Source organism: Thunnus albacares, chromosome 19 (assembly GCF_914725855.1).
Source record: "Thunnus albacares chromosome 19, fThuAlb1.1, whole genome shotgun sequence".
Classification (NCBI taxonomy): Eukaryota; Metazoa; Chordata; class Actinopteri; order Scombriformes; family Scombridae; genus Thunnus; species Thunnus albacares.
The window spans coordinates 21,286,091-21,298,583 of NC_058124.1; the positions used below are offsets into that span (position 1 = coordinate 21,286,091).

General features: G+C 38.2%; 1 long non-coding RNA gene across 1 annotated transcript; it reads right to left on the reverse strand.

The window, feature by feature from the left end:
• Positions 1-594: 594 nt before the first annotated feature.
• LOC122969294 lies at positions 595-4,819 on the reverse strand. Its single transcript, XR_006398974.1, has 3 exons — positions 4,499-4,819; positions 2,256-2,336; positions 595-1,524 (listed from the first exon to the last, which is right to left on the reverse strand). It is a non-coding gene; the product is annotated as an uncharacterized LOC122969294 (long non-coding RNA).
• Positions 4,820-12,493: the final 7,674 nt, after the last annotated feature.

The following is a 12,493-nucleotide window of genomic DNA, read 5'->3' on the forward strand; positions in this document are numbered from 1 at the left end:
TTGTTAAGAGAAACCGATGCAAACCATGCATTTGTCTAGTTTTAAAGCCTCTATGCACAATCTTGCAAGTTCCCTCTATGACACACTGTGTAAGATGCTTTTAAGAAAGTCATTCATCAATTTTAAGGCATGTCAGATTGTGTGATGAATACCCGGTGAATAAAAAAAAACATGAGCAAGCAGAAACACATAAATGTTTCCAAAATGACACTCACAATGTTGCATTGGCCAGTGTAGTCTGTTATTGTTTGCCTTTGTGCAGTTATGATTGGTTGGTTTGTAGATTCGGTTCATCACATTGTTAGAATTTGGTCCTAAATTTCAACGTCAAAGGTCAAAAGGTTGTCTTTGGACGCCAGAGCTCTAAATCAGACTCACAGTGCAATCTAGGACCTGAGTTTCACATTGACGACTGAAAATTTCACCACGCTTCTCTCATGATTGTCAACTTTCATCTGGAACAGCTTCACATTGTACCGTCTATAATTGCCTTCAATGCTAATGACACATGCCCATACAAACAAAGATTTCAATTGTACAAACAATTCTAGAGAAAAAAAACCAGTCAACACTCAAAAATTTCATGCACTTTAATTAAACCAACACTTCACCAGACAAGCATTTCTTCATCAGGGTGCCTGACATGACAAAGCTTATACAGGCTGCATTCAATCAATTATTCATTCAACTGATCTCTTGCATTTTACACACGGATGGAAAATACAAAGAATATATGTACAAAAACAAGTTGCAAGGTCTAATTATCATCAGGGGATTATCTGGGATTACAAAAAATAGGCCACAAGAATCAAATTCAATGCTCTTTCCTACAAACATTAACAAGGCTTTTTTTGTGTTATGGAAAACAGTTCTTCCCTACGAAGACGATGGAAAAAATTACTTTATTATCTCCATCATCTCCTTTGTGAGCAAAACTGCTTGTCACACACAGTAGAGGTGGGATTATATATGCGTTTTGGGTTCATTTTTTTTGCTAAAATGGAGCCAAAACACACTAAAAATGTCTGTTTGCTTCATTACGTGCGACTTAAGCCATCTCGTAGCTCAGAGCTGCTGTTTCCAAACTAAAGGAAATTGACGCACATGTTTGTCATCCTGTTAACATTCTGTTGTTGCTTTCCAGAAGTTATGAAATGTGCTGCTATTTATGTGCTTCTATTTATATGACTTTGTCATTACTAATGAAAATAGTTTCCAGCATTTTTGCTAAACCCGTGGAACATGGAAACACTTTCTTTATGTAATCATCTTTAGTAAACATGGTATTTTGTAGAGCTTTTTTATAATGACTATGGTTTCTCTATTGTGAATTTTTTGAAAGAAGTAACAGAAAATATTCGAGTGTCAGCAGAGCGTGACAGAGCTCCAAACTGAACATTGTTTTTTGTTGTTTGTCCTTGCTGTGTATCCATGTTTGTGAGTGTTGTTGTTGGTGACGGCCTGTAATTTTCAGCTGTGCTGCTTGCAGACTGGCACCACTCAGCGCCTGATGACATCAGCTCTCTGGGCATGAAACGCAAAGTAGAAGAAGAACACTGTTAAACTCAGCAACACTCGCTCATTGAGCAACACAGGCAGGCACACCATCCGACTGTTAAAAGGGGGAAAAAATACAAAATGTGCTTCTTCTATTGGGTAATTCTGGGTTGAGTTGTGTTATGCAATGAAACTCAATCAGCAGCCTCATACAGAGGTGGGGGGTGTTTGTCCAGTTAGTACATGCCTCTCCAGGCCCAGAAACACTGCTGAATTGAGGTTTTAGTAACAAACGAAACTACTGTAGTAAGATCTTTAAGTTTCATTATCTCTAAATGTGGCCCCAGGCCTCAAAAAATTCAGGTAAGACAGCATAATTTGACCTCATAAGTTGACGCCTTACTCAGTAACAAGTATAATAGCCTCAAAAACATCCATCTATTCCAGAAAAAACAGAGCAGAGTCCTCCTTGCAATCTCTGTTTTCTTTTTCTCAAGATAAATGGCTGTTTTCTGTGACATCAAGTCAGACTTTGGTTGTTTTTTTGTACTTTTTAATGTGACTTTCAGATAAAAGCCAGAATGATGTAGTCTGTATTCATTAATCTCATGTCCTGACACATTTGTACATTCATTTATCACATCTACAATAAATCATTACCCTCATCCACACCATGTTGATCCTCTCTGCTGTTTTGAGTTGTGTTTAATATGTAATAGGACTGCTTTCTTTCCTGCTCGGGCAAATCCTCGTCTCACCTGGAATGAAACGCTGCACCTGCCCCCAGGCTCCACTTCTGATTAAATTGGCCAGGCATGAAACAAAGGCTGATCACAGATCTGTGAAGGAAATTAAATCGTTCAGAGGAATATTTCACTGCTGGCACGTCTGTTTCGATATGACTCCTAAAGTAAATATCAGTCCATATCCATGGAATAGGAGGAGATTGTGTTTATCCTGGTGCACAAGCTCACTGTAATGATCTGAGCAGATATGCAGGTTATAACAAGAACAATGACTTACTACTCGAAATTCATTTTGGGTCTTCAATTTCACATTTAAATGAAACGAAAGCAGCTACAGTAGGTTTCTCATTTCTAACTCTGCCTCCATCTGATGTTTTAATGATTTCAGCTGATTTCTTTTAAATGACAAGTCAGGAAAAGGTTCTTAAATGTGCACATGATTGCTAAATATGTGATATATTGCTAAAAGACTGAAGCTAAAGCCACATTTAAGCTACAGTTAAAAACTTAGCATCCTTACTAGCTGATGATCCATTTAAGGTGTTGATTGTGTGAAGATAGTTAGCCCTTGTATTACTGTACAGTATTTAAAATACAAATGTAATTAAAATAGGTTTGTTTCGAAAGCTTACTTTAGAAAATCATACTTTGACAAACAACATAGTGGTTAGATTTATGCTTTAATGTTCATATTTTCAAACTAAATGCTTCACTTTTAAAAGGTTTTGAGAACTAGCATGAGTTTAGCTGCAGTTGCTTGAGTGTAACCGTCTTCAAACCAAATAAAAAGAAGAACAGAGTCACTATTGTTTCCCCTGACAGGTCTAATGTAACCTGTAACCCTTAGCTAATTATACGCCCTTTGCCTTTGAAAATAGCACTAGATTACCACTGTAGGTTATTAGGTAGGTAATTATTATTTTCATTAGCAATTCATCTACCAATTATCTTCTAGATGAATCAATTAATATGTTGAGGAAACAGAGAAAAATGCCTCTGAATGCCAGTGACAGAAATATTAGAGCTTAAGATGACAGTTTTGTACTGTCTATAAGCAACAGTCTAAAACTCCAAAATATTTAATTTCATATGACAGAAAGCAAAAGCTGTCAATTTATCCCATTTAAGAAGCTGAACTGTGAAAATGTTTGTCAATGACTCCACCTCAGCTACCACCAGTTGTTTGACTTTTTAATAACTATTTGATTATCAAAATAGTTGCAGATTAATTTTCTGTAGATTTACTGTAAGTAGTAGGTAAGTAAGTAAGTACTGTAAGTAAGTTAGCGCGGCATGCTCAAAAAAATGAACTACTTTGATTATAGTTCATATTATTGGATATAGATCTGTATTGTGCAGAAATTTACTGTATTTGTAATCAGCTGGTGTTTCTCATTTTAGCCAAAGACAGGTTTAACAGAAAAACACAAACTCTGCAGGTCTGACAATCTTTTAAACACACAGTTTAATCCATTCCTTACACTTTTGCTCTTGAGTTTTAGATTCTGAAAATAAGACACCACCTTCCAGACTCTTTAAATATAGTATTGTTCTTACACTGTTTGGGTGCTTGACCAGCCAGTAAGGGTTACAAAGCTATGATTGGACAATCACTGTTGGGGGACGGGGTTTAGGGAACAGTTAACTGTATGATTGGGGCAGTTTTTAATGGTAAGTACATTTTGTTTTAATAGTTTTAAGCTTCTTTTTCTCTACCGACTATTAGCATTAGCATTAGCACAGTTAACCATAGACTGTAAATGCGATGTGCTAACCAAGCTAGCAGCTAGCACCTAGCATAAGGGTCAGCCCCAATATGATCACTTCTGGCTCCAAAAATCCAAGATGGCGACAGTCAAAATGCAAATTCCACACACATCCATTATTTTTTACAGTCTATGGTTTCAACCGGGGCTCAGGTGAAAGTTAAACAAGGTATTCTCAGGTACGGCAGCTGACTGAAGCCTCTGTATCTGCTGTGTGTTTTGGTGATGAATTGAGCTGATTGTGGGACTAGTGACACAGAAATAGCTCCAGACGATTCAGGCCTTCACCGATTACATCACTGCTGGGAACTTGTTTAGTCTCACTACTGCAGACTTTAAGGATGATTCATCAAGGTTTTACACACTAATGAATTTGGGGGGAAAATGTACTGAGCAGCTAAGAATAAATATTTGCCTGAAGTCATAGATTTTACACTGACAGGATACACCCGTTGCTGCACACCCACTGTATGTTTCATAAACACTCACTCTGAGAAGAATCAGACAGGAAGTTGTCTGATGGAGTCTTTAACTCTGACAGGTTTATCAGTGAAGACCGCATCTCTGGGACTGACGGAGCGAGACAGAGACGAGTGACTCCATCTGTCACATCCTTAAATCTCAAAGTCACATTAGCAAAATAAACACAGGATGGACTCAGTGCTCAGAGGCTTTTTTCAAGACTTAACATTGACTTTGAAAACATAAAACAGTGACTGGGGGACATTTTGACAAGTATTGCTCCAAAATACACAGATAAAGGCAGTGTTTTACCCAGTATAGATAAGATTTTCAAGCAAAGACAATGAAAGTTTGTATGAGAAAATTTGTTTGCTAATAGATTTCATTCCTCTCCTTATAGTATAGAGATCATTTTGTCCTAATAAAATGCAGTTTATGTGGGGCTCAGAAGGCAAAATATTATAAATATATTTTAAGGGTTTCATGTACAACACAAATTTATTTTGGTCCTTAATATGAAAAAATATTAAAACTCAATCATGATTAATGAGAACAGATCAGCAGTTGTTTCATAGAAACCGATTTAAAATCATGGTTTCTCTGAGTTTCTTTAAACTGGTAGTTTAGAGATGGTTTCATTTTCGAAGCTGGATGCTTATTTTAGCTCGTCTAAATGCGTGGCTCTGGGGATTGCAACGCTGGTGGGTTGTTCATCACTTTCGTCCAGACTGAGATAAGGAAATGGATCATCATGAATTTTGGTACGTTCATGTGCCCCTCAGGATGAATCATAAAAACGTTGGTGATTCTCTGACTTTTCATCAAGTGTCATCATCAGGTCAAAATTTAAATTTATGCAATATTTTGCTTTAAGACCAAATAACTGCTGAACTTTTCCCATCAGCCTCAGCTGTACTTGTGTGTTAAGTTCTAGCACACTAACATACTTAATTAAGATGTTGAACATGATAAATATTACCTAAACATATGCAAGTTTACACACGTGTATCATCGTTCAGTTATGTATTACACCTGTAAATATCATATCCTGGTATGAGAGAATGACGTGTTCACAAATATGGATACAGAGCAGTGGGCAAAGTAGTGAGCTGTCGTGAATCTGTAGTTCTGTGTGTGTTGCGCTGAGTGTGTAATTTACATACTCTGCTCTGACTGGACGGTTGTTTTCTGATGTAGCCGCCGTACTAATGAACCAACAATATCGGCAGTTTCAGCTTTGTGTGAACAAGGCCTTAGCCAGGTTTGAGAAATGCAACCTGCGACCTTGAGTACTTCAACAGAAACTGGGATACTGTAGCGTTTACAGTAAACATCTTATCCAGGTATCCAAATATTCTCTGTTAGGGAAATGAGTGGCTGAGATATTAAGGAATAAACTCCACACAGACGATCAGAAACCTAGAATCACGTATGCACAGACATGCACAACCAGATTTCTCATGTTCCAATGTAAACATCATGTCCCGAATGAGATCAAAATCAGAATAAGACTCAAAGCCAGGATACTAATGTGCCTATAAACGCACTCATTGTGAAACGAATATGTTAACATGACACTTGACAACTACCATTTATAAAAACCATTTTTCCTAAGGACCAAAACTGAACCTCAATTTTCATTCATCTTAAAATGTGAGTTCCTTTTCAATGAGCATTGCAGCCTCACAGAGCCTCTAGCATGGCTGTATGCCTTGAATGAGACATCAATGTAGGTCAAACTCAACCTGCTCTTCTGAGACTGTAATGCACTACCAAAGAAATGTGTGGTTTAAGGCATAAAATCATCTGGAGCAGCGGTAGTTTAGCCCAAATATCTGAAAATCTGAAAACATGGGAAACAAATGCCTGTATATTTATTTTGGGACAAAGGCAGAGCACAAAAGCATTACACTGCTCACAATACCTAACCTCAGTACCTTTGTAGTGTCCATTGAGTCTATCCAGTTGATAAGGCTCTGACACATTCTTAGCTAGCGATATGGGTGCTGCTCAGGTATTTGTCCTCTAAATAATTCTCATCTCCGGTCCAAGACCTGAGCAACAAAAACATGAGGGCTCTTATCTCAGTGGAGGTTTTTGCTAGTAATTCAAGAGCTTTTTGTCACAAACCGTAGACGTCTAATCAGCGGAAACCATAAATGCCTCCAGGTCCTTTGTTGAGGCTGTTGGCATTTAACCAACACAGCCCGCCGCATTTTATAGCTTACCTGGACTTTCAAAAGAGCTGTGATGGAAACAGCCCAGCGTGCTGATAGCCTGAGTGTAATCTACACAGCAGTTTTATATGGGTCATTGTGTCCTCCCTCCCCTCCCTCCTACAGGAGGATCTGTAAGGCCAGATTCCAGACGCTGATAAGCCTGTTGGGACTGGATGGTTTTGGCTGCTTGTGAGAACACTGACTCAAAACGTGCCGGGAACATTTGTGCTTCTGGAAAGTTTGGTGTTAAGCTTGTCTGCATCACCCACATACCACTGGCATCTATTTCTTTCCCTTTTTCCCCCCCTAGCTCCAGACGAGTTATAGTGACCCTGCGAGGATATTGGCCTCTAGGGGAGAGTTAAGTACAAATAAGTGAAGTTTCAGATTTTGGCTGTTTCATTGTATGGATACACAAGCTGCACTGCAGTTTGTGTTTGGAATGAAATGGAGCATGTTGCATTTGTTGTATAACCTTTTTTTTCCCCCCAAATTTGAAACATGCATCAAGACATCTGTGACTATACTTAACATATTTACTGGTTGTCTTATTTTAAACTTGCAGTTTTTGGTTTCCTATCACATGCTACTACAATTTATTTTTGCCATAAACTTTTGTACAGATATTCTTTGTCCCCAGAGGATGAATCCTACTGACTTTGGTGATCTCTTTACTTTTCCTCTAGCACCACCACAATGACATTTTTAGCATTTGTTAACATATCTAATATAACTATTAGATGAATTGGCATTAAATTTGGTGCAGACATTCATCTTAAAGGTGCAATGTGTAGAATTTAATGACATCTAATGGAACGGACTTGGCAGAAGTAGAATATAATTACTTTATAATCCTATGAAAATAAGAAACGTGTTTTCGTTACCTTAGAATGAGCCCTTTATATCTACACAGGGAGTGGGTCCTCTTCCACAGAGGCCGCCATGTTGCACCACCATGTTTCCACATTAGCCCAGAATGGACAAACCAAACACTGGCTCTAGAGAGGTGTTTTTTGTGAGTTTTGCGGCCACCATAGGTTCTCCTACACACTTAGCAGGGGAGGGGCAGGGGGTATTGAGGGGGAATTGCAATCTGCAACTTCACCACTAGATGCCACTAAATTCTGCACACTGGACCTTTAACTTTTCATCCAACACCATCATCGGGTCATAATTTTAATTTGTTAAATACTTCTGCAGTAATTGGCAGGACATCATTTGTCTGTGCTTTTCAAAACTGTTAAATCACTGTTAAAAAATAATGTTTTTTTCAAGAAGTGACAACGCTGTGGTTAAGGTCCGATTAGGTTTAGGCAGAAAAACCACCTGGTTAGAAAAAGATTGTGGTTTGGGTTAATATGATCGCTTTGTTAAGGTTAGAGAAACGTGATGTGGGTTAAAGTTACTTTAACTACATGGTTATGTTTTTAAAAAAAAACTGTCCTCACTCGTGGTTGGAAATGTGACACTCACAGTTAGAAACGGGGAACGATGGTCTCCTGTTACAAAATCCATTATTGGGTTAGTTATTTATCAGTTATTTTCTCTAAAAGTTTCTGTTGGCTTTTTTTCAGATACTAATACAGTTATTTTGGCTTTATATTAACTTACAGCTCAAATACTATTTCCTCTTTATACTACCGCAACAATGTGGTGTTGTTGTTTCCTTGCAATAAAAAAACCTATCTAAGTAAAACGTTATTAATGAAGACAAGTAAATTACACAGCTCCAGTAATGATTAACTCACTGTTCTAACATTGACCAAAACAGAAAATCCGTGCCCTGAGGGAAAGTTTCCTCAATGAAAGACCAGATCCACCCACGTGCAGGGGCATGAAGCAGCTCGTTCTCTCTGTAATGACTCACCCGCTGCTCGAGTCTTGAGTCTTAGCTAAACATTTCTAAGCAGTAGCAAAGGTTTGGTTGTCTTTCATCGGAATTACATTGCCTGAAGCAATATAGATCTCAGTCCGGGCTTCCCACAGTTGAGCAGCAGCATCAGTGGTCTCTCAACACTTTTTTTGATGTAACCCTTCAAAGAGTCAAGATCCCTCTAATCACATAAACCCTGAGTTCGCCACTCACTGCCACTGCAATAAATTTCCCCCTTTAATACGTAGCTGTTTGTCATTTGTTTTGTTTTGTTGTCATTTCCCAGGAAACAAAAGAAACTGAAAATAAAAATATCTCAAGCAGTGGCTGCAGGATGACAATGAAAAATAAGACCCAAAAACAAGAGGTTAGATGTTTGCATGAAGATAAAGGAGGACAAATGGTAGACAAGATGAAGGCAAGTGCATCCTGGGGGCAGACTTTGTCAGATGCAGGTGTAGCCGTTGGTTGTGGTCAAGCGTCGATCCTCTCAGGTGCAGCTATTTTCATGTGGAGCCAAAGAGAGATCAAAACCTCTTTCGTTCCCTCGGTATAACTCGTGCCACTTCAAACAGACTCGATGTTTAAACCGTGATTGTGAACACCTGCCTTTAGAGAGCCATCAAAGGTGAGCTACAATAATGCTGCTTGTGATCCTCTGGGAACTCCCACTGCTCACTACAAAGGGAATCAGGTGCTTGTCCTGGTGAACTTTGTTTGACTGTGGATTTGTGTACCAGGATTTTACAAAACAATGGCAGTTTAGTGTCTTTAGCCATGTTAGCGGCTTTGTAAATAGCTATATTGGTTGGTTGGTCTGTTGGTCCACCATTTGGGTCCAGACTGAAAAATCCCAACAGCTACTGAATAGATTGCCATGATATTTTGTACAGACATTTGTGGTCTCCAGAGGATGAATGGTTTTGGCAATGCCCTGACTATTCCTGTGGTGCCACCAGCAGGTTGACATTTGAATTTTTGATTGAAATATCTCAACAGTTATTGGATCGATTTCCATGAAATTTGGTGCACACATTTATGTCCCTCTGAGGATAAACAACTTTGATAATCCCCTGACTTTCCATATAACACTATCATCAGGTCAAAATTTCAGTTTGTCTAGTGCTTTGGTTTAAGAGTAACGTATTGCTACCACCACAACCAAAAGAAAAAAAAAACTGCTCATCTTCTTGATATAGAGAAACAAGAAAATGTCATTATATAATGAATAATTTCTTTATGAGCTTTTGAGCTTTGAACACAGCTTTTTTTAGCCATGGTGGCAACAAAACCCGTAAAAGAATAAATGCTAGTTAAAGTATAAAAATATAAATACTTGCATAAAAGAATAAATACTTGCAAAACTAATAGTGCTAATTAGCAAATGTTAGCATATTCACACATTAAACTAAGATGGTGAACATGGTAAACATTATGCCTGCTAAACATCAGCATGTTAACATTGTCATTGTGAGCATATTAAGATGCTGACATTAACATTTTTCAGTACAGCCTCATAAAGCTGCTGCATGGCTGTGGACTCTCTCATTCTTGTTCTTTTACATTCACCAGGCATACAGTTGTTTACCTTTTTCTTGTGAATTTCCTCCTCTAAAAAGATGTTTAATTTAAACAGCTGGGAGACAACTACATGTCTTTGTCTATGTCTGAGGCGGCAGTATCTTGAGTCATCACAAAGCCGGTTGGTTCCAGTTAATGTCCTCACTGTGACAGGGATGTTAGCCAGATGAGGGGGCTTTGCTGATGACTAGACTGAGTCAAGGCCATCTGCCTGAGGGGGGCAGAAGAAAGAAGAAAAATGCGGTGAGAGAAAAAATGGCAGAGAGACCACAGCACCCGCGGATGAATAGGTTCAAGGGGGAGATATTTCACCTTGCAGATTCAGTTACACCGAGGCAAAAATGAGCACAATAGGCTCAATATACGTGGGATCAAAAAAAAACCTTTGGATAAAAGGTCCAAAATGCTGCAGGTCCGTACACAACCTCGGGCTGCTTGTGGACGAGTACAATGCCAGCATGAATGTGTCCAGGATACTGTGACATCTCATGTTGCCCCCAAAAATCCCCATTTGACACTAAAACATTTGTCAAGGCCCCTCATGGAAAAGGGGATTCACAAGGCCATTGCAAGTTACTTTTCTCATTTCAAGAGCAGAGGCTGACAGTTCAAAAGTATGTAATGACAGATGTGGCAAAGCCTCTGCTTGGTGACACGTACATGGAGATAATGACGCATTGAGGCAAGAGACACACCAAACCTTTGTCATAATGGCAAGCAGAAAATAGTCAAACTGTAATTTTAATGACCCTCTAACCTTTTGTTGTTTTGTTGTGTGGGTATCTAAACATAGGCATCATTGGTGGAGAAGACCAGCTGGCACTGTTATGGAAAACTACAGGCGAGGAGACATTGGAAAAGTGGGAGAAGGAATCCACCTACTGGTCAACTCGAGGAATCATCAAATGGATCAAAGCAAGCAGTTTTCCAGCTGGGATAATATTTCAAAGAAGGGAGACATTTTACATGACATTTTAATCTGTCTGCTGCCCTATTCAGCCACGATCATTAATTATGTTTCTGACCCATTTCTTGTTTGACCTTTATTTTAACATTCAGGCAGTGGTTCATTAAATCTATACAGCACATTCTGCAGACTGCATTTGATATGTTAATAACTTGTTTGTTTTCCATGTGATGAGAACTTCCTTCTTCAATAAACAAAGCTGGATTCTCTTGAGGATATAAAGGAAAAGCAGAATTATCTTTCACAGCGTGTATTGTAGTTATTAGCTGACAGTAAACTAAAAGGCAAGAGTGCAGATTAAATACATCTTTTGTTCTCGGATCCATGCGCCGAGACAGTTCAGATCAATTCAAAGATGCAGCAAGCTGTGGGGGAGTCAAAGGACTCTTTCATCCCACTGCCATGACCATTGATGTGTCTGCTCCTTCATCTCCCCCCACCCACGTAGCTCCACCTCTCTCACCACGGTTCGTTTCACCCTGATGACCCTTTATGTGGGATGAGCAACCGAACAAAAACTTCCCCAATAAAATATATTGAACATCAATTTTACATACCTTTGGGATAATAAATACAAGAATAACACAGCAAAGGTGCTTTAGGGGTTAAGCCTTGGCCTGTAATGCAAATATTTTATATAAAAACTATAATGCAAAAGCTGTAAGACATTATTATAAGCAGGCAAAAGTAACAGAATCACTGTCAAATTTACAGCATGGGTGATAAAAAAAAAACAATTAAAAATAAACAAAGCTCTTTTTCTTGAGTTTATTGAGTTTGTGCCTAAAAACCTGAATATCTATCATTTTAAAAAATATGAAACTGCAAGTCTAAAATGATTGTTTGCATGAAAACAAAACTAATTGTGGGTCTAGATCAATGTTTTCTGCCTTCAGATATCAAGAATTTAATGCAAACTAAAAAAAAAACCTTTTATTACCTGTTTAGTTTATCATCAGATCAATTTCAGTGGATTTATTCAGTCACTTTTTGTTAATTCTATGGTTTGAAAACTTGATGAAGACTTGAAATAGCTGCTCTTATCATTTTATTATTATTTTTTACTCTATAATCCAAATGAGTGTCTGGGGATGAATTTATGTTGTAACCACACTGGCAGGGCATTATTTTAACTTTTCTGAATGAATGTATGCTATTTTAGAGTGAAGCCTTTTAATTACTGTAGTGTTTATATGCATTGATTTTATGTGCTGGTGTTTTTACCATCACACATAGCAGATTCAACTTGAATAAAGCTGGGGGTTTTTTTTTTAATCACAGCAACTCTATGCCAGACAGAAAGTTTTCCAGACTAAATGAATGTTAATTATTCACTGAGAGTCATGAAAGTTTAATTGTCATGCTCTGGTCTGAGAGTTAAT